This window comes from Bubalus bubalis, chromosome 1, assembly GCF_019923935.1.
Source record: "Bubalus bubalis isolate 160015118507 breed Murrah chromosome 1, NDDB_SH_1, whole genome shotgun sequence".
NCBI lineage: Eukaryota > Metazoa > Chordata > Mammalia > Artiodactyla > Bovidae > Bubalus > Bubalus bubalis.
This window is the reverse complement of record NC_059157.1, coordinates 105,128,732-105,151,883: the sequence shown is the minus strand read 5'-3', so window position 1 is coordinate 105,151,883 and position 23,152 is coordinate 105,128,732. Positions and strand designations below refer to the sequence as shown.

Here is a 23,152-nt window from a genome sequence, read left to right as displayed (position 1 = left end):
GAGATGTTGTGCATTTTTCACTAAGCCAAAATATTTGTTTTTCTTTTTTAATTCAACCAACTGGTTGTTCTTTAGAAGAGGTGAATAGACTTCATGGTCCTTTACATTCCTTTTGGTTCCTGTTGGTAGAAATCAAATACTGTCTTCTTATTCTCCTTGGGTTTGAAAAGGTACTTTTAAACAAAGGAATTGATGCTTATACAATGAAGTAGTTTTGTTTATGCAAAGGAACACATCCTGCTTTGAGAGAATTGTAAAACACTAAACCAAGTAAAAAGGATGATTTTACAATTAATATACTTAATTATTGGTGCCTAAATGCAGAGTTTGAATAGGTCAGAATCAGTTATATTTTTCATTTGTATGTGAATTTTCTTTAGAATATTTAGCCTCTATTGTACTGTTCCTAAGTTCTGTCTAGATGACACACAGCCAAACTGTAGAGAAATATTTTAAGAAAGGTGGCTATCTAGGTACACAGGCAGAGTCTAGTTTAAAAAACTGGGAGACAAGGAGAAGGGCTTGAAACTAGTTCTGTTTTCTGATCTTTGTAATTCCATGGCTGCAAATGTATCACTTATGGGAGAAAAGGCACCTGGGAGTGGGGGAAGGGGTGGGGAAACACATGATGTGGTAAGGAGTGCTGTATCAGCATTATTTTGGTTCAAGCAACATGTAGCGAAAAAAAAATGATTAGAGGCATCAGACAAAGAAAAACATTTTTTTTCTTTTCTTTTAAGGAAGCTTTATTTAAAAGCATTGATTATTTTTATTTTTTCCTCCTAATAAAAGAACAAGGGGTTTCTGCTGTGGTTTCAGATCCATATTCTATGTAATCTTGTCCTGCTAGTGATGGAAGCTTCTTGTGGGATTTATTTCTGTTGTTGTAACACTATGTACTATATGCATTGCACCTGTTCACACAAAGTACATGGCACTGTGATGTTTGTACAGATAGATGCTTCAAATAAGAAACCAATCTGCCTTCTTCTAGAGTACCAATCTATTAGTTACTTAATTCAACTGAATTCTTTTTCTGTCTGCGATTTTGCTTATGGTCTTGATTTATTTACTGAGGAATGATTTCTTCTTTGCAGTTATCAGTTTTGTCTGAGATCAGTTTTCCTATTGTATGGAGTCTGTTTCTTTCAGAGCCTCCTTTAAGACTGCTTTGACTTTAAAATCATTACTAGGCTTTTGTCAGAGCAGATTTGTTGACACTCTTTTCACATTAAAAAAATAAATTTATAAGATTGCACAAATAGGCTATGTATTTCACTATTTCCTGCTAATATGCAAAAAATGTATTTATGATAATTACATGTACTGTATGCCAGAACTGAAACAATGCATTCCTCATAATGGAGCATAAATAAAGAAGGTGGAGCCAGCTGCTCTTAAACTGTTTATTTGCAGCAGTAATGCTATAGAGAATATACCTTTTTCACTCTCTTAGTCTGGCAATACTGAACCTGTTGCTGCATTAGACGAGTTGCATTTTGCTGGATAGGGGAAGGAAGGCTGTCTGCTGTCTGGTAGGAGGGCTTTGTCTGTGCCTTTCTCTCTCTGTTTCTTTCTGTTTTTCTTTCTCTCTCTCTCTCCTCTTCTCTCTCTCTCACTCGCTTGCTCTGTCTCTGTCTCTCTCTCCCTTTCTGCCCCCCCTCCCTCCCTCTCTCTTGCTCTCTCTCTCTCTTCCCGTCTCTGTGGTTTGTAAGGTAGGTTGCAGTGTGTGTATATACACAACATCAAGAGCAGGAAAATGGACTCATTAGGGAGGCAGGCAGTCATTACCACTCACACTGTACTTCCAGGGAGACACCGATTATGAGAAGAGAAACTCAGCGCTGGGGAAGAAGGTAGGGCAGACAACTTTCAAAAAAAAAAAAAAAATCCTGCTCCCTCAATCCCCCCTCTACCTATCATCTCCTTTAGCCCCCATGCTTTTATTCTTTCTCCCTTGAATTTTAATTTCCAGATTTAAGTTTGACAGAGCTATTGCTAGCTTAAAATTTGGAATATCTCTAGGAGGCCTATCCTCTACTAATTTTCTTCCTACTTATTTAAGGGTGTGCCCTTGTGATTTAGTTTAATTACTTTAAAAATAATTACAAACAAACCTATTTTTCTCACTAAAGTTCCAAATAAATCAGTATCTTTCACTCTTTTAAAACAGACCCCTCCGTATGTTTGTCAGTCTCTTTGCTTTTCTTGTCTGTTTATGCAATTCCATCTGTCTGTCTATATATCATGTTGTCCTTATTTATTGCAAACTGGGTTTTGTTAGTTATGTGCCAATGAGTTTTAGCTGCAGTGACAGCGTGGGTATTACTAAAGTGAGACTCTTGTTCTTTGTTTTACATTGAAGTTTAAAGTCCATATTTACAGTTTAAATCCTTGAAGCAGTTTAAATACCTTTTGCCAGTATATTTATTTGATGGCATTGGCCATAAGGTGAGGGGTTGTCACTAAGGGTGGGTAAAAATCTAGGAATTATTTTTATTATTACATACTCTTCTATATTACATCTGGGGATGTATTTTGAAAGGAATAAGTTATTCTGTTTTGTAACTTTTATTTTGCAGATGAACTTTTACATTTATAGGGCTATCACTGTGGTTAGTAAGAATGCAACTTTCTTAACAAGTTTTTATCTTGGGACAGTTTCCTTTTAGTATGTTACTGTTTATTATGCTTGGGGAGGGAGGAGTCGGGGGCTGGCCATCTTTTTACAAAGTGGAAGCTATGAAGTGTATCAGGCCATCTTGTGCAACAACTGTAAGTATTCATTTAACATTTCGGGAACTATAAATAATATATTTGTTAGTTCAAGCATAGTTTTGAGGTGCTTTCTTTTTCCTTTATTATTTATTTTTCTTTTTTATGGTGGGAAAAGTTGCCTTCACAACTAGCTGACATTGTTGAAGAGTTTTCCCAGAACAGTGTTCTTTGATTCAAAGAACTAGTTAAATAGGTCCATTTGAAATGGTCTCCTTAGTGGAGTTTTATTTGGGTTTGTCCGAAAGTAAAACTGTTACTCCTTTGACAAAAATTAAGTCAGGTGGTAAGATACACAAATATTTTCAACATACACATAGCAATGATAGAAAATGGATGCTAATCCATAGAGATCTTTGATAGTAATAATCACCTTTTTCATAATAAATTATTTATTTAATAGAAGTGGCACTTTTTTTTTTTTTTTAATTCCATTAGGCCTCTCTGACAACACAAAGTAGTCCATAAAGCAATATTCTTAACCCACCTGGGATGCTGGAGCAGATTCCCAAACACATTCTCGATGTTCAAACCTAGCAAAATATTTATTAAAAATCCATTATTCCAAGAAGGTGGTGAACTTTTGCTACTAAAAGGTTTTTTTCCTTTTCTTTTAAAAAATTTGTTCAGAGACTTTTAATTTGCTTGTATTACAAAAACTGTCTTTTAAGTTGGAAGGCCAGCTTTGACCAAGAGTAGTACAGATGCTGAGGACACTCAGTGAGGTCCTGTCAGGGATTTTTTTTAACCCTGAAGGTCTAAAGGGGAACTTTGGGGGAACCTACTGAAAGTGTATGTTCATATTGTATGCAATATATGGTATTTCAAATGTGATTTTTTTTCCATTTGAGACTTTTGACCCAAACATTTGTTTAAAAACTAGTGTCAAAGTGTGCATGTCTGATGCACCTGTCATTTTCTATATTAATATTATGAGAACTACCTAAAATTCTAACCTTTTAAAAAGAAATCTTTACTATATCTCTTGACTAATAATTCTGTTTTTCTGTACACATGTGTATGAGCAGATACCTGTGTGCATGTGTGTATATATTTATGTACATATTCTCATACATGTGTGGATAAAGGAAACAGATTCTTTGAGGATATGACATCTTAAAATTTTATGTTAAGCATATTTAGGTTAATTAGAAGCAAGCAAAAAAAAATAGGTTTTTAAGAGAATATGAAAATTTCCTTTAACCTTCTAGAAAGAGTAACAGTAAACATTTAGTCATTTTTATGGTCGGTTTGATTTTTAGAATGTGTCTATATTTTCTTTTGCATTATAATTCTGAGCCTTCAGTAGATCTAAAATATTTTTAGCATGAAAAATAATCACAGCCTTTTCTTGGAGGGACTGTCACAATCTAAATACAGCAGGACATAATAAAACGTGCATAAGTAAACTTAAAACCAGTGTATTCTGCTATATAGGGATTTGGAAAGCTGAAAGGCTTGCATCACAGGAGGGCTATAGAGTGCCAGAAGAATTCATTAACCAGCCTTACTGGTTATGGTGGGCTTTTCCTATTAGCACATGAAATCTGCCTGTTGAAGCCCGAAGTCTTGGTTAGGTCACAGTATGTTTCGTTTTAATGTTGGAGCAGACAGTTATCTAACACACCCACATGAGGAAGTGTTCTAAAGCAGTTATTTCATGCTTTGCCATGCCCTGTAGCTAAAACAGTTTGGTATTGAGTGACGTGTTATGTGCTTTTTAACTCCTATCCGATGAAAATCAGTTTTGACTCCTTGAAAAGGACCAAAATAGTGGAATGCAAGGCAACGTAATTCAAATGCTAAGCACATGTTGGTTCAAACTTTTTTCTTTAACTTAAGGGGAGAATCACTATGGTCATTTTTAATATAAAGACTATATAGTGATTTCTTGGATTGTACTCATTAAGATTTCAAGACTTTTGGATACTTTTCTTCTTCACATTTTTTTCTCCAGAAGCCTACATTCATCAAAGGAATAGCAGCTGCATATTTATCCCTGAAATGTGAACAAATAAATGGTATTCCTGTTTATTTATCTATTTTTGAATTTTAATGATTAGTCCTTGTGCTAATTAACAAATTCCCGTATTCATAAAATCTGGCACTTCATAAATATCCAATTGTGTGATTATCTACACATGTTCTGGCTTTCTATAAATATAGAAATTATCAGTGGCTGTGTTCATGAACTTACCCAAGATTGAGTAGCGGCTAGTCCTGCTGCCGCAGAGGAGCCAAGTTCAGACCCTGAGCAAATGCGTTGCCGCAGGGTCTGGCAAGGTGTGTAGAGGCAGCATCTGGCTGATACTAACTAGTGATCCTTTCTGGCAAAGGAAGCACTGATGTTGACATTCTTTGAATGCCACTAGTTCCAGCCTTCTTCAGTCCCAAGGGTGGCCTCTTTTAAGTCTAAAACTTGATAATAGATATTAGAGCTGACTTGTCTTGGAGGCCACTTTGGAAACATATTTTAGCAAACTACATTTTCCAGTGGAAAATGTACTTTATTAAACTTCTACAAAGGAATAAGCTGGTACCTCACCTTAAGGTCCTTAGCCAGTGAGAATGTAATTAGCGTGAAGAGTTGCGTAGCACTGAAAAGAAAACTTAAATATTTTCATTTATTTATTTATGTATTTTTCATTAAGATTTTATTTATTTTATTTTTATTTTTTAATTTTATTTTATTTTTAAACTTTACAATATTGTATTGGTTTTGCCAAATATCAAAATGAATCCTCCACAGGTATACATGTGTTCCCCATCCTAAACCCTCCTCCCTCCTCCCTCCCCATACCATCCCTCTGGGTCATCCCAGTGCACCAGCCCCAAGCATCCAGTATAGTGCATCGAACCTGGACTGGCGACTCATTTCATGTATGATATTATACGTATTTCAATGCCATTCTCCCAAATCATCCCACCCTCTCCCTATCACAAGCACATAGAAATCATATACTGCTTACATAGTAATGGTTCACCCCACATCAAGGGCAATAAACACTAGCAATTGTGCAAGTTTGTACATCTAAGAGTTATTATTCAATTAGAAATCAACCCTTTTATATGATTTTTTTTTTCATGTTGTATAAGCCATTTTGGTTAGCTTATGTAACATTATTTATAATGTTTCTAGAGTCAGCATTGGCCATTTGATTCTTTGCTCCAGACTTTCAAATTACATATGCAATTCCCAGTTTATTTGGCAAAAACTTGGTGAATTTTGCAGTTTTCTTGAAAACCAGTCTTTCATGCATTTCCATTGCTTATGTAATTTCTAGCATTTTGCAGAATCCTCAGGGATTATAACCAATGGCAAATAACTAGCAAAATCCTTTCAATTCTTTACCAAAAACCCAAGGGCAATATCTGTATCCTAGAATTCCTAGAGAAAGTCTAAATTCATGTATTTTCCTGTAACATAGATATTATATAATCATCAAATAACATTGATGTCAGTTATGTTTAATGTATCAAAATAGATTCTTTGAGCTCTATTACTTCTAATTTCAATGTGGGCTGTGGGAAGAAATAATGCCATCTATTATTACTATCATGTATGTGTAACCACTACAGCAGATGTTAGAAACAACATTTAAGGGCCTATAAGAAAAAAGGGCTTTTCTGCCACTCTAGCTGTTCAACTGTAATAATGAATAAGTGGCGTGCTATTTCCACACTAAAATGTGGGAAAATTATGCTTGACTTTGGCTTCATAACCTCTTCTCTACTATAGGATCAAGCTTTTTTTGTGATTCTACAGTTCACTTGAAAATAATCAGCTTGAGGACATGGAACTTGCCTTTCTGGAATCTTTTGACACTCAGTTGAACCTTCAGCTTAGGGTATTCTCTAGTTCAGTTAACCAGTGCTACCCTTATATAACTGCTTTAACTTAGGGAAAGTTAGCTACTGACTTCCAAGTGAGTATGCTGAGAAAGGAGCAAGGGCTAAATTCATTGATCCATCTATTTACCAGATGGAAACTAAAGGTATTATTACTAATTTCTGAATATGGAGTCTTACCTTTGAAACTTTGATGGGAAGGGTGGTAATTATTGTACTTTGTGTTTATTTTCTTAATACTACAAGTAATTTTGCCACTGCGTAATTCTGTCATGAGATATGATGAATTCAACATACATATTACACATTATGCATTTAAAAATGTTAAGAATTTATTTGAAAGCTTTACATAATAAATAACTAATGTAAAAATTTGCATTCAAAAAAATATAAAACTATTTAATAGAGTGTGGGGTTTTTGGAGATTAAAAAGATGTTCAGTACATTGAAACTAAAAATGGTAATAATTATTAATCTTAATATATAATAGTATTATTTCATTCTTTAGAAATTTTCCATCTAAACTTTTTTTGAAAACCACATTTGAATTTAAATTATTTAAATTTTAGTTCTGTCTAATGTTTAGAAGGCTATTTTTTATTAAATGAACCTGAATATTTGCTATTTTTTCCTTTTCTTTCAGAGATGTTCTCTGAATTGCTATTGTAATCAAATTATGATTTGTTGTTGACAAATTTCTTTTATAGTATGAGATTCTTTCCATAAATGAAATGCAAGTGGGAAAAAGTTAAAAGAATGTTGTCAGTTTGCTTAGGTACCAAATTAAAACTAAGTAAAAAAAAACTAAGTTTAAAAAAAAAACAAAAACTATTACTAGCAGAAAACTATGAATCTCAGGTGATGTAATTTTTCTGGGAGATAGTATGCATGTATATGAACACTGTATGATTATTAATATAAACAAAATCCCCTTATTTAGACACCAAGACATTTAAATAATGAGAATATGGCCCTCTCTTTTATTGTTTAAATAGGAACTAGGCAAATATAAGGGGCTTCCCTGGTGGCTCAGAAGTTAAAGCGTCTGCCTGTAATGCGGGAGACCTGGGTTCAATCCCTGGGTCGGGAAGATCCCTGGGAGGAGGAAATGGCAACCCACACCACTATTCTTGCCTGGAGAATCCCATGGACAGAGGAGCCTGGTGGCCTACAATTCATGGGGTCCCAAAGAGTCAGACACGACTTCACTTTCACTTTCACTTTCAGGCAAATATAGGTAATCTCAGGGACGGCTTTATATGGTTGGTTTGTTGTTGTTTTTTTACTGTTTTTGAATACTGGACACACTAAAATTCTTTTTGACCCAATAAACTACTTTGGGTCTGTGCATATTTACTAACATCTCCATCTTCTGGGTTGTTTTCACTTGTCACCCCAGCTTTATATTGGGCAAAAAGAGCTGAAGTCATTCTTACTTTTTCTAGTTGTTCAAATCAACAAAAAGCTTTATCCCTGCACCTCATCTCTAGAGGAGAGAAGAATAGAGATGATTAAGAAGCAAATGAAGATAAGAATATGTATAAGTAAAGCTGAGGGTGAAGGGAAAGGGGCCTTTTGAAGCTTCTAAATGTGTAAGTGTAATGAAAGAAAAAGACTTTCTCCCCAACACTCAATAAAAGCCATCTGAGCTATTGGACACAGCATTCTCTTCTCCCTATGCCTGTTTAAAAAAACAGATTTACCTAAATTCTCCTTCTCCTCCAAGAAAGAGTCCAATGGTACCACCAAGAGAAGATCACAGGAGAGAAAGTCGTAAGGAATCACATTTCTAATATATTCACTGCCAGATTTTCTTCATATCTTTTTCCTTTTAAACCTTGGGTTGGGGATTATGAGCAAACTTTCCTAGTTGGTAAATCGATTTCATTTTTTTTGGTAAGAAGCTTCCCAACAAAGCATTCCCAAGGCATGCCACGGAAGAGCATCATGAGTTTAATTAAAATGGGTAAAGTGATTGAGTAAGTTTATGTGCATGCATGTGTGTGTGTGTGTTTCTTCTCTTAAAGTTAAATGCTTTTTATATGAAACAAAACAAAAACAACTCTAAACTTCGTGTCAGTCTGAATGGATTTAGATTTCTTTTTAGAGCAGCTTTCTGAAACCATTTTTGTATAGTGGTTTTGAGCAGCACATTCTATTCCCTGTCCACTTGCTTCTTCACTTTTTAAATGTTAAATAACTGTGAATAATTCCTTAGTTTAAAAAAAAAATGCTCTTTTGATGGGCTCAGAATATACCCATAAATATAAAGATGTGCTAGGACTTCTTTACAATACTATCAGCGTAGCATGAAAATACATGAGTGAAAGTTTTAGGAACTAATTTTTTCCCTGGTATGTTGAGAGAAACCCTATGGTGTGGTAAACAAACCAAACCAAACCAACCAACCAACCAACCAAACAAAAGACAGTGTCTTAGAGTACCGAGGCATTAACTAATGTCAAAAAGGATTTAAAGTGGTTGAATTGCAGACCTGGTTTCTAGTCCTAACTGATTATATGACTTTGAATAAATCATAATCTCTCTGTTCCTCAGTTTCTTTGCCTGTAAAATGAAGGATAAATTTCTTTATTAGGTTTTCTTTTATCTTAAAGATTGTGTGCATTTATTATAAGTATATATATATATGTACATATGTAATTCTGCTTGCACTTTCTACCTATAAATGGCAAATGTATGGAGAGAAGTTTAGGTTGGTAATAATGGAAAAATAAAGGCAATTTAGGTGATCTAAGAGACTACACACACACTTTAATTTTTTGGCTATTGTTGTCCTCAGCTTAAGTAGATATCACAATATATTATTAGGGCTAATTAATAATTCAATGAATGCAGTAAACCAAAAGTTGTCGTTTTTCAGACAAAGTGACATGATTGCCTATGGATGGTTGGATAAAAAAGCTACTTTTAACTGAATGAAGCACAGTATGGTTACTATGGCTCCATTCCTCCTCAGTGGCCACTAGGTGGAGAGGTGGTCCATGTCCATGGCCTTGCCCGTGGTAAACAGCTCACTTCCAACTTTCTATTAGCAAAGCTGCACTACGTGCATTTGAACGAAACTGTGAACATACACATGACATTTTGCAGAAACCATCAGAGAATATATTCTCTTCTGTACAGGCATGATGTGGTAGTCCTGAAATGCAGAGTGATTTGCCCCTTCTCTGACCACTATTAATGTTGGTGGACCTGGGAGAAGGCCAGGTTAGGACTCAGCTTTTAGTTGTCACAATAGGGCCTCCTACCTTTTCCCAATTTGTCCATTTTGAAAGGGTCCTGAAATGAATGTCAGCACGACAGTGCCACCTTGTGTCCCTATTGCTGTGAGAGTAACTGATGCATGACACAGTGAAAAGGAAAGAACAGGAATTTGCAAAAATTGGGCATATTGTTCCAACCTCTAATTTTGCAGTAACCGCATGAAAATCTATGTTTTAGTGTATTTGGCAATTCTTACATGCAGAGAGAAGTTAGGATGTGTTCACTTTGCCCATTCTCTCATTCCATTGTATATTAAAAATACTTTAAAATTCCAGGCACAAACAGGAATGTGTTTAATTTAGAATTGGGGATGAAGAAGGCAGGAATTGTCAAAGATACTCACCTAATTCTTACCACTTGTAAGGCCTCGGCCCTGTTGTTTTAGACTGTGAGGTGATCCTTGATCCAGCACATTCTCACAGCAACTTTTATAGGCATACCTTGGTAACATCACTTTTTACATTGTACTGCCATTGTTTGTAAGCATATCTTTCAACTGAACCATGATTTCCTCCAGGATAGTGTTTGGGTCTTATTCATCCTTCTGCCTCTAGAACTTTCTGTGGGATTCAGCCCAGAGGCACTCAAATGTTTGCGATCTGAATAAATGATTATGTCAGGCTTGTTTATAACTTGTTTTATTTTTATTTTTTGTTTTTGAATTTTAAGTAATTCTAGAGCTTTTTCTCTTTGGAAAAATGCTATCAGATACCACCTACTCTCCAAACATCTCTTTATAAATTTATCAATACTTTCTCTCATATTAAAAATGATTGTTTTTGATTTTGAAAACAATGTATTGCCTTTCCATAAATGTATATTGTAGTTGACTTTGGGGTAAAGATAGTTAATCTCTAGTTCTATCTTTACAGTAAATTTGCTATATTACTTTAGGTAAGATACCTAACTTTTCTAGATTTGTTTCCCATTCATTAAATGGGCAGGCTAGACTAGCTGATTTTAAGATACTTAAGAAAAGTTTTTTGTCAGTATTTTTGCTAGATTTTATTGCAACAGCTGTGTGAAAAAAAAAGTGTCATGATCAGGTTTTCATTTTATAGAGACTATTTTGATGGCTGAGAAATAGTATTAGAAGGCATCAGACAGAGGGGAGGAGACTAGAAAACTAATGAAAGCAATAGTCCAAGTCAAAAGAAATGAGACTAGGGCTGTAGCTGAAAGGCAAGGTGGGAAGGGACACATGAAAGAGACAATTAGAAGGTACAACGTTCAAGACATATTGGATGTGGGATGAGAAAGAGCAAGAATTAAGGTAGAATTTGGGGGTAAGGGGATTGGCTAATTGATTTTTGTTAATTAGCCTTTCTTCTAAACTTTATATGTAAAATAAATTATAATAAATAACAAGATGAGCCTATGATTTGGTATAGAACTATGGACTACTTGCAATTTAGAAACGTGTGATGTTCAAAATTTTTATATAACACTTGAGTGTTATATTAAATGAGTGTGTAGTTTTAAATTTCAGATTTTTTGCATGGAATTTATATATGGAGTTTTTAGTCTTTGTATTACCTGAAACAACAAACTGTATGACTTTGGCGAGTTGCTTAGGCTTGTTAAGCTTGGTTTTCTTATTTGCAGAAAGGTGATAATAAATGTTACCCATCTTATCTACCTCACAGGGTAATTGTGAAGATTAAATGACAATGTATATGGAATTTCTTTATAAATAGTAAAGCACTATACCAATTTAAGAACATTTTTATACCAATTTAAGAACAATTTAAAGAAAGAATGGATAATTATAGACCTAAATCAAAGCAAAACACACAAATTTACAAAACACTGGAATTCCAGGCATTTCTTCATTGGAGTGCTTCTCAGTGGTATGGGCTCTCTGGTGATGACTAGATATGTTTAGCCAATTTTCTAAGTTTTTATTTAAAAACCTGTAATAATAATGACAACAGCAATAATGGCAATGTTGGTGAGCCTAAAATTAGTGTTTTTTAAAGACAGATGTTTAGATAAATGTTTTATGCATCGTTTATAAGTTCATTTTTTGATTGAAGTATAGTTGATTTTAGATACTAGTTTAGTTTCAGGTATAAAACAGTGATTCAGTATTTTCATAGATTATACTCCATTTAATGTCATTACAAAACAATGATTATATTTCTCTGCACTGTACAATATTGTTGTTGTTTAGTTAAGTTGTGTTGGACTCTTTTGTAACCACATGGACTGTAGCCCATGAGGCTGCTCTATCCATAGCATTTCCCAGGCAAGAATACTGGAGTATGTTGCCATTTCCTTCTCCAGGGGATCTTTCCAACCCAGGGATCAAACCCTTGTTTTCCTGCATTGGCAATTGGCAGGAGGATTTTTTTTTTTTTTTTTTTTTTAACACCAAAGCCATTCTGTATTGGGGTATAGCTGATTAATAATGTGGTAGTTTCAAGTGAACAGTGAAGGGTCTCAGCCATACATATACACGTAACCATTCTGGCAGGAGGATTCTTTACCCCTGAGCACCAAGGAAGCCCTGCTGTACAATATGTCTTTTGGTAAATTCATTTTTGAGAGTGGTATCTCTTAAAAGAAAAAGTAAAAATTAAAAAAAAATAAGTAAAAATTTTAAATAACCAAATATGAGGAAAAATTTTATCGACCTTTTCGGTATTGTATTATTGGACTCTAGTCCAGTAGTTCTTAAACTTTAGTGTGCTTAAGAATTACTGTGGGTGTTTGTTACAATTAAGGTTTCTGAACTCTCTCCCTCCTAGGATTCCATTATGGGTTTCAGCTGGTCCACACATGTTAGAAAGCGTTTTACTTTTTGCTATTGTACATCATAATCAGCTAGGGGATTTTTAAATGCACAGATTTCTAGGTTCTACTCCCAGATATCCAATATCGGAATCTTTAGACTGATATTCAGGCATCTGTATTTTACAAAAACTGCATTGTAGATTCTAATAATGTTGGAAGTTTTGAGATTCACTCTTGTGTTTAGGGTATATTTTTAAAATATGTTTACTGTTGCATCTGAATACATTCTCATCGTTCACATTATTCCTTCACTAAACATAATCTCAATTTAAATAGAAGGGTAAGTTGGTACTGTTATGTAAGAAAAGTTTAGTCTTGAAAAACAGCAATTACCACTCTTGCCATATAACACCAACATTAAGGAAAACAGAAGTTCCTGAGCACTTTTCACATAAATTGCTTGATCTTCACAGCTCTGTTGTATACTTTGTTTTTCGCTTTATGTTACAGCAACAACCCTGAAGCTCATAAATTGCCAAGTTCACATACCTGTTAGGTGTCAATGCCAGGATTCAGAACATCTGTATTCTTTATACAGTATCATCGCATTTTGTCTCTAATCTATTAAATCTTTACTAGGCTTCTATTCGGAAAAGGCAATGGCACCCCACTCCAGTACTCTTGCCTGGAAAATCCCATGGATGGAGGAACCTGGTGGGCTGCAGTCCATGCGGTTGCTAAGAGTTGGACACAACTGAGCGACTTCACTTTCACTTTTCACTTTCATGCATTGGAGAAGGAAATGGCAACCCACTCCAGTGTTCTTGCCTGGAGAATCCCAGGGACAGGGGAGTCTGGTGGGCTGCCGTCTATGGGGTCGCACAGAGTCAAACACGACTGAAGCGACTTAGCAGCAGCAGCAGCAGGCTTCTATTATGTTAAGTGATGATGTTTAGCTTTAAGGGCCACAGAGGGCTTTCCTGATACAGTGTAAGTATTGTTTACACCATGGAAAAGTAACTGAATTTTTTTCTTATTCTTCCATTGAGAAATAATTTTTAACTGTAGGTAGAATTCAAGTTTTCTGAATGGTAAGGAGCTTAACTATAAATAAGAATTGTTATTGAACTACTAAAAAATGTTTTCTACAGGATCACTTTTAACCCCCATGTCTTTGCTATGAGGTGTTTTTTTAACTGGTTTACAGATAAGGAAAGTCAGGTTTGGAATGGGTAAGTGACTTACCCGAGTTTTCAAATCTAGTAATCCCGTGGATAGAGGAGCCTGGGATGCTACCATTTATAGGGTCGCAAAGAGTCTGACACAGCTGAAGCTATTTAGCACACATGCGTGAACAAGTGGCAGAACCAGGACTGACCTGTGGTTCAATCTGATTTTGACATCACAGTTAATGCTCTTAACCCCCAGTACCTGCAATTCTAACTCTGTTTTACAGGTAATCTGCAGAATCAGACTGCCCCCACAATTTGTATGTACAAGCCACTAATTGCTAATTACACTTTGTTGGGAATTAAGTTCTTTTTTTTTTTTTTTTGCAGGGAACAAACCATTTTGCCACACTTAATCGAGTCTAGTAATATTTTTTTTAAGTCTAATAAAGTTTGGTGTTAACTATGCATAAAGCCTTAGGGAGGTCAGTTGACGTGAGCTATCTTTTGTTTATATTTTTATTTGAGAGTTGAAACTCTTTGTTGGAACAGAATATTTGAGTGACAATTTCAATCTTGCCTTGTAGGACCTGCCATCAACACAGCAGTTTCATGGCCTCCATAGACATGTTATTGGTCTTAAAATAACTGGTTTGCATTTAAAATAAAATAAAAACATTAATAGAATCAATGCATCAGTACTTTATAAAATTCAAAAACTGATTCCTGAGCATTCCTGATATCCTTATTATTTTGTTTTAATGCCTCGTGGTATAAAATGACAGCCTATGTATACATATGAATTGCTAAAAATGTTATGTTTGTGAGTTTTTATAGATTTAATAATATTTTAAATGCAATAGGGTTGTTAACAATTTTGGAACTCCAAAATGTATCTTTTAAGTATGAAAATAATTATGAAAATATTTATAAATTTGTTATGCATATATTTTGAGGATATTATTGATTCCTCTGTAATTATGTATGAAAACATATATTTTTAAAAGAGACTCACAAAATCATTAAGCAAGGGATATAGTGTTGTCTTTAGCAGACTTTCAGGTTTATTAGAAAATTAGGTTTTATTTCAACATTTTTCTCTATGGGTGGTCTTTCCCAAACAGCATTCTTTAAATTCTGTTGCACAAATGAATGCTACCATGAAAAGAGAAGGGTGAAAACATAAAATGAAGACTTTCACCTATACTCCTTTTTCAGATATAGAAATTAAAACATGTATTTTTTTCTAAAGAAAGTCCCATTTAGCAGCAGAGCATAAATTGGAAAATTTGGTCAGTGATTTATTTAGGCTCCACAGGGAAAATCTTGTAGGGTGTTTTTGAATATCCTAAATTTATTTTGATTTGAGACCAGCTAAAAGGGCATGTCTATCTTAAAACAGTTCTCCATTTTCCTGAGAAAAATTCCAGTGGAGCTAGTTGTGGGAGGTAGTATCCCAACAATGAATCTTTGGGGCCAAATGAGCACTTTAACACAACTTACTCCATCCATTTCCTTAAACCAAAGACTGTCTTGTCCACTGGGCTTGTTTAACTTTGACTGCTAATTTTATTTCTCTGCAGAGTCAAAGGAGACAGGGAAAAAGGAGGGAAAATAACTATGGCATGTGGGTGAGGTTTTGGCTCAGGGAATACATTTTAAAAGATCCTAGCCAGTGCAGGGATAAAGAAAGCAGTTGGTGTCTGAAATTTACCCCTGATTTAGAGAGTAAGAAATAGAAACCAATAGATACTAAACAACTTGCCTAAAGTTACATAGTAGTTTCCATTGTTGAGATTAGTCCTAGGAACTAGGTTACTTGTTTTAATAAGACAACTGGACAGTCCAGCTTCTCTGTTGATCACGATGCCTTTCTAATAACACTGCTTCTCCTTTTTCCCTCCTTCTTTTTTCTTTTTTCTTGGCTACTGTCTTTTAACATCTAAAAAAATATTTCTTCTTATAATTTCAGGCTTAGAAGCTAGTTGAATAAATATGTTTTGATTATTAAGGCCATTTAGAACTAGCTGAACTGTAAGAACAGTGTGTATCATGTTAAGCCTCTTGCCGCTGTTTTATTGGAGTTATGTAAGAAATGAACATGGAACCAGAAAAAAATAGTTTTGAATAAATTTGGTCTGAATTCATGGCATATCTCTAAATATGAAAAATGTGATGCTGCACTGTGCTTAGTCTCTCAGTTGTGTCCAAATCTTTGTGACCCCATAGACTGTAGCCCACCAGGCTCCTCTGTCCATGGGGATTCTCCAGGCAAGAATACCAGAGTGGGTTGCCATGCCCTTCTCCTGGCGATCTTCCCAACCCAGGGATCAAAATCAGGTCTTCTGCATTGCAGGTGGATTCTTTACCATCTGAGCCACCAGGGAAGCCCCCAAAATATGATGGACACCTAATAAATGACAGGCTATTATTTCTTTGCTTGTTTTTAGATTTACAAAAAAAGAAATGAGCCAGTGGTAAAGATTACTCATAGTACTCTCTCTCACACCATGATTTCCTCTATTAGTAACATCTTACATTAACATGGTCCATTTGTTAAAATTAATGAACAGATATTGATACATTATTATTATATAATGTTCATAATTTATTCAAATTTTCTTAGTATTTTAAAAATTAAATTTCTTTAAACAAACAAGAAAACCAGTTCACCCATTTCACCCATCCCTAACCTCCTGCCTCTGGCAATCACCAATGTATTCAATGTGTCTATGAGCTTAGCCTAAAAATATATGTATTTAGATTCCACATGTATTTCTCTTTCTCTATCTGGGAATTCTCTGGTAGCTCAGTTGGTAAAGAATCTGCCTGCAGTGCAGGAGACCTAAGTTCGATCCTTGGGTTAGGAAGATCCCCTGAAGAAGGAAATGGCAACCCACTCCACTAGTCTCGCCTGGAAAATCCAATGGACAGAGGAGTCTGGTGGGCTACAGTCTATGGGGTCACAAGAGTTGGACATGACTCAGTGGCTGAACCACATCTGACTTACTTCACTTAGCATAATGCCTTCAAGGTCCATCCAAATGGCAAGATTTTATTCTTTTTTTATGGCTAAATAATAATGTATAGCCAGATAGATAGATGAAACAGTTCAGTTCAGCTGCTCAGTCATATCTGACTCTGCAACCCCATGGACTGCAGCCCACCAGGCTTCTCAGTCTATCACCAACTCCTGGAGCTTGCTCAAACTCATGTCCATGGAGTCGGTGATGCCATCCAACCATCTCATTTGTCACCCCCTTCTCCTACTGCCTTCAATCTTTCCCGGCATCAGAGTCTTTTCCAGTGAGTCAGTTCTTCACATCAGGTGGCCAAAGTATTGGAGCTTCAGCTTCAGCATCAGTCCTTCCAGTGAATATTCAGGACTGATTCCTTTAGGATTGACTGGTTGGATCTCCTTGCAGTCCAAGGGACTCTCAAGAGTCTTCTTCAACACCACAGTTCCAAAGCATCAATTCTTTGGTGCCCAGCTTTCTTTATGGTCCAACTCTCACATCTGTACATGACTACTGGAAAAACCATAGCTTGACTAGATGGACCTTTGTTGGCAAAGGTCTGTATAGATCAATGAATAGATAGATAGATATTGATTTCTTTATCCATTCATCCAATGATGGACACTTAGGTTGTTGCCATATCTTGAGTTCTGTAAATAATGCTTCAGTGAACATGGAGGTACATAAGTTTTTAGAATTAGTGTTTTTGTTTTCTTCAGAAAAAAGTCCAGAAGCGGAATTGCTGAATCATATGGTATTTCTAGTTCTGTTTTTTAATTTTGGCACATCTCCCTACTGTTTTTCATAGTGGCTGCTCCATCATGCAGAAGGTTTCCCTTTTTTCCCATATTCTTGCCAATGCTTATTTCTAGTTCTTTTGATAATAGCCATTTTAACAAGTGAGGTAATATCTCATTGTGGTTTTAATTTGCATTTCCTTGATGATAAATAATGTAGAGTGTTTTATTGCATAGGTAGTGACCAACTGTATGTCTTCTTTGGGAAAATGTCTATTCAGATCTTCTGTGCATTTTAAAAATTGGATTTTATTTTATTTTTTGCTACCGAGTTGTATGAGTTTTTCAAAATATGTTTTGGATATTAGCCCTTTATCGGATATATGGGTCACAATTTTTTTTTTCCCATTCATTTTGTTGATGGTTTCCTTTCTGCTGAAGCCTTTTAGTTTGATGTATGGCAACCCACTCCAGTGTTCTTGCCTGGAGAATCCCAGGGACGGGGCAGCCTGGTGGGCTGCCGTCTATGGGGTCACACAGAGTCGGACACGACTGAGGTGACTTAGCAGCAGCAGCAGTCCCACTTTGTTTGTTTGTTTGTTTGTTTGTTTTTTTGCCTTTGTTGCTTTTACTTTTGGTACAGATTAAAAAAATGATTTCTAAGATCCATATCAAGTGACTAACCTTGTTAACTTGTTTTCTCCTAGGAGTTTAGTTTCAGGTCTCATATTTAAGTCTTTAATCCATTTTGAGTTAAGTTTTATGTATGGTATAAAGAAGCAGTTCAGTTTCATTTTTTTGTATGTGACTTTAATTTTCCCAATACCATTATTGAAGAGACTGTCCTTTCCCCACTGTATGTGTGTCTGTTTTTATGCCAATACCTTACAATTTTAATGATTATAGCTTTGTAATATAGTTTGAAATCAGGGAGCATGATGCTTCCAGCTTTGTTCTTTTTTCTCAGGATTTTTTTGATTATTCAAGGTATTTCATTGTTCCATAAAAATTTATGAGTTTCTGTTCTATTTCTGTGAAATGTGCCACTGGGATTTTGCTAGGGGTTCCATTGAATCTATGTTTACTTTGGATAGTACAGATATTTTAACAATATTAGGTCTTCTAATTTATGAGCATGAGATATATTTTTATTTGTGTTTTCTTCAATTTATTTATGTCTTGTAGTTTTCACTATATAGGTCTTTCACCTCTTTGGTTAAATGCATTCTGAGTTATTTTATTAATTTTTAAGTAATTGTAAATGAGATTGTTTCCTTAATTTTTTTCTGATAGTTTATTGGTACTATATGGTCACATAAGATTTTGTGTGTGTGTGTGTGTCCTGCATCTTTACTGAATTCATTTATCAGTTCTAATAGTTTTTTGTAGGAGTCTTTAGGGTTTTCTACATATAATATCAGGCTTCCTCAGTGGCTCAGCAGTAAAGAATCTGCCTGCAATGCAAGAGCCGTAGGAGATGTGGGTTCAATCCCTGGGTTGGGAAGGTCTGGAGGAGGGCATGGCAACCCACTCTGGTATTCTTGCCTGGAGAATCCCATGGACAGAGGAGCTTGGTAGGCTACCGCTCATAAGGGCAAAAAGAGTCAGACATGACAAATGACTGAGCATGCACACACACACTGATATATCATTTGCAAATATGACAGTTTTCTTTCTACCTTTCCAGTTTTTTTCTTTTTGACTAATTGCTTTGGGTAGGACTTCCAATACTATATTGAATAAAAGTGATGAGAGTAGGCATTCTTCTTTTGTTACTCATCTTAAAGGAAGTTTCAGCTTTTCACCATTGGATATGATGTTAGCTATTAGTCTGCCATATATGATCATTATTATGCTGAGGAATGTTCCTTCCACACCTGCTGTGTTAGAATTGTTTTATCATAAATGGATGTTGAAATTTTTAAATGCTTTTTCTGCATCTATTGAGATTATCATATGATTTTTATTCTTAATTTTTTTAATGTGTTTCACATTGACTGATTTGTGGATATTGAATCATTCTTGAATCACTGGAATAAATTCCACTTGATCATTGTGTGCTGCTGCTGCTGCTAAGTCGCTTCAGTCGTGTTCGACTCTGTGCGACCCCGTAGACGGCAGCCCACCAGGCTCCTCTGTCCCTGGGATTCTCTAGGCAAGAACACTGGAGTGGGTCGCCATTTCCTTCTCCAATGCATGAAAGTGAAAAGGGAAAGTGAAGTCGCTCAGTCATGTCTGACTCTTCACGACCCCATGGACTGTAGCCTACCAGGCTCCTCCATCCACGGGATTTTCCAGGCAAGAGTACTGGAGTGGGGTGCCATTGCTTTCTCCTTGATCATTGTGTATGATCTTTTTAATGTGTAGTTGAACTCTGCTACTATTTTGCTGTTGATTTTTGCATCTATGGTCTCAGGGATATTGGCCTATAATTTTCTTGCATCTTATTGTCTGATTTTGGTATCAGAATGCTGGCCTCATGAAATGAGTTTGAAAGAGTTTCTTCCTCTTCTATTCTTTTGAAGAGTTTGAGAAAAATTGGTATTCTACTTTGAATTTGAAAAAAATTTACTAGTAAATCCATTTGGTTCTGGAATTCTGTTTGTTGAGAGGTTTTTGATTACTAATTCAATCTCTTTAGCTATAATCAGTCTGTTCAGATTTTGTATTCCGTCATGATTTAATCTTGGTAGGTTGTATGTTTCTATGAATTTATCCATTATTCTAGGTCGTCCAGTTCGTTGGCATATAATTGTTGATAGTAGTCTCTCATGATCTTTTGTATTTTTATGATAACAATTATAATATCTCCTCCTTAATTTCTGATTTTATTTATTTGAATCCTTTCTCTTCTTTTCTTAGTGTAGTGACAGATCTTAAAAGATCTGTCAATTTTATCTTTTCAAAGGACCTCCTCTTTGTTTCATTGACTCTTCTATTGTCTTTTTAGTCTCTAGTTCATTTACTTTTGTTCTAGTCTTTGTTATTTTCTTTCTTCTACTAACTTTGAGCTTTGCTTATTCTTCAGTACTTAAGCTTCATGGTAACTACAAACCTAGAACTTATAGCAAATACATGCACAGAAAGAGGGAGGAGTAAAAGCGTATTACTAAAGAAAGACTAGGCTTCCCAGGTGGTGCTACTGGTAAAGAACTTGCCTGTCAGTGAAGAAGATGTAAGAGATCGGGGTTTGATCCCTGGTTGGGAAGATCCCCTGGTGAAGGAAATGGCAGTCCACTCCAGTATTCTTGCCTGGAGAATCCTAAGGACAGAGGAGCCTGGAGGGCTACAGCCCATAGGGTCACAAAGAATTGGATATGACTGAAATGACTTAGCATGCATGCAAAGAAAGATCATTGTTTTTGTTTTTGTTTTTTTTTTTTTTAATCTTGTAATTACTGTTAATCATAGGATTTTGAAAGAACATATGCCAAGTTTTGATACTGTCTTTCCTAAACTGATGTCATTATATGGATTTAGGTTGGAAAAGAGAACCACAGTAGAGCTTTAAATCAAAACTTCAGTCTTCTATAAAGGGTTTATAACTGCCCCAATATCCCTTTTGTTTGGACTCCATGAGAAAATTGCTGCTTGGTCCTAGAATCTCTCTGTTTGGAAATTTTCAATATGTATTCAGTTTCTTACTGATGTAATAAATATTTATTTTAAAAAATAGGTAAAACAATTTTGATGTAGAGTTGCCTATTGAGTATTACCCTTTACCTCTTAATACCATTAGTATGGTTCTAAGTATCAAGCTCAACTAGAACATGAGTTTTACTTAGTTACCAGCAACTAACTAAACAAGTATGCCCCAGAGCATAGAAATAATGCCATTATATCAGCCATGGTACAAATAGGCCTTAATGCAATAATGGATTCTCTATGATTTTATTGTGTAACATTTAAGAATTATTCAGAACTGAAAAACTTCAGTGAAAGTCAGGTACATGTTCTCACCTTGACACATTTGCAGACTTGGTTTCTAAGAATTGCAATTGGAATTAACCGATGTCCGAAGCACCTACGCATTCGATTCACCAAATGTGTCCTATCTTCTTGCGAATAGCAGCTCATTTCCTCTTAGGGTCTGATGAGGTTTTTTTTTTTTTTTTTTTTTTTTTTGTCTTAGCAATAGAGTCATTGGCAGCAGTACACACAGGCTAATTGTTAGAATATAAGGCTTTGTTAGAAATGGAACATAGGCTTCTGGTAATACTCTTAAATTCACACCAATTGGAAATTAAATATGATTTTTAACAAAATATATCTTAGAAGGCTTACACTAGAAGTGAAGTGGTTAAAAAAAAACTCTCCATGGGCATTTAGTTATTTTCTACCCAAAAAAGTAATTTTCCTTTTATCTATATTTTTACTAAGCCTTTTAGATGAAAGGGGAAAGTGACAGCACAGAATGACAGTGACCTAAAAGTATAAAATTATAGTTAGTGGAATTTGGGTAATCTTGAGGACAAATAAAAGCCAGGATATCTGTCAGTGAGCTAAATGGGAAATGTTATTTTCAAGATGCTGCAAATAAAATGCTAATTAAAATTCCCTAAAAAGTAACCCTTGTTCCTAAGAAATTATTTTGCTTCTGAAGAAATTAAGATTAAAAAGAGACAGAAACTGATATTTATAATTTTTTTCTTATATTTAGTTATTTTTAAAAAATGTTTTTATTAATTCTTAAATTTGAGTGAAAGGGAGATGGGATTAGATTAATTACCATTTAAATATGCAGTTCCAGGTCTGTAGGCATCATTTTGAACCATGATGGGGAGAGCATAGAAAAAATTCTAGTGTGGAAATTATATTTCATGTGGTGAAACAAAAATTCAAGAAGTTTTCTGTTATAATAAGGTGAAAGTGGTTACCAAAGAAACAAAAGTTTCTTATCACTCTGCCTGAGGCAAATGTGGCATATTAAGATTAAAATGAATTCTCTTCTCCTGAATGCACAGAACTCTTATTAATGTCTTGGAAATTATGCACACACATAGGAAAAGAATAAGATTTTCTGGATACAAGTGAATAAGCATCCATTGGGGTATAGGGGCTATCTAATATCTATGGATACTTTATTGCTGAACTGACCCCAAATCAGTTTTTCTCTATTTTACCTTTTACTTGAGTCTGACTTGAAATTGAGTGACTTATTTTCATCTTGAAAGAGAACTTTCGTTTTGAGAGAGTTAGGTTCCCTGGTGGCCTGAAAGAGTTAACGCAGTTTCCAAGAGTGTCCAACTTACTTCCAGGGAGTAGTGCGTGCATGTGAGAGTCTGGCTCCAGAATATTTGTTCACATCCCAAAACCAATTTGGCACAACTTAAAATGTCTGCTAGGGAGAGGATTCAGAGTGTTGTTAGGCCACGCAATTAGTGCTTTATTTCATGAGCACCAAATCCACCCAATAGTGTTTTGTTTTAAAGAAGAGCTTGAAATTCACAATAACGGGTTTCATTTATCAGAGCCATATGGGACTCACCATCTTTGGATATATTTGTAAGGCTTTCACAAAGAAGACTCCTTAGGCATCTCAGATTTCACGGATTGGAGGGCAATCTGGATGAATATCTTTTTT

General features: G+C 35.3%; 1 protein-coding gene across 22 annotated transcripts in view; it reads left to right on the top strand.

Moving 5' to 3' along the window:
* ZBTB20 (zinc finger and BTB domain containing 20) overlaps positions 1 to 23,152 on the top strand; it is an 869,399-nt gene that overhangs the window by 47,198 nt on the left and 799,049 nt on the right. For 20 of the 22 annotated variants that reach the window (XM_045161993.1, XM_045162303.1, XM_045165996.1 and 17 more), the window contains exon 1: positions 1,046 to 1,856. The exons of the other annotated variants lie outside the window; for them this stretch is intronic. The gene's annotated coding sequence lies outside the window, so the exon portion shown is untranslated. Of the gene's footprint in view, positions 1 to 1,045; positions 1,857 to 23,152 lie in introns of those variants that run through there. 22 annotated transcript variants of the gene reach the window in all.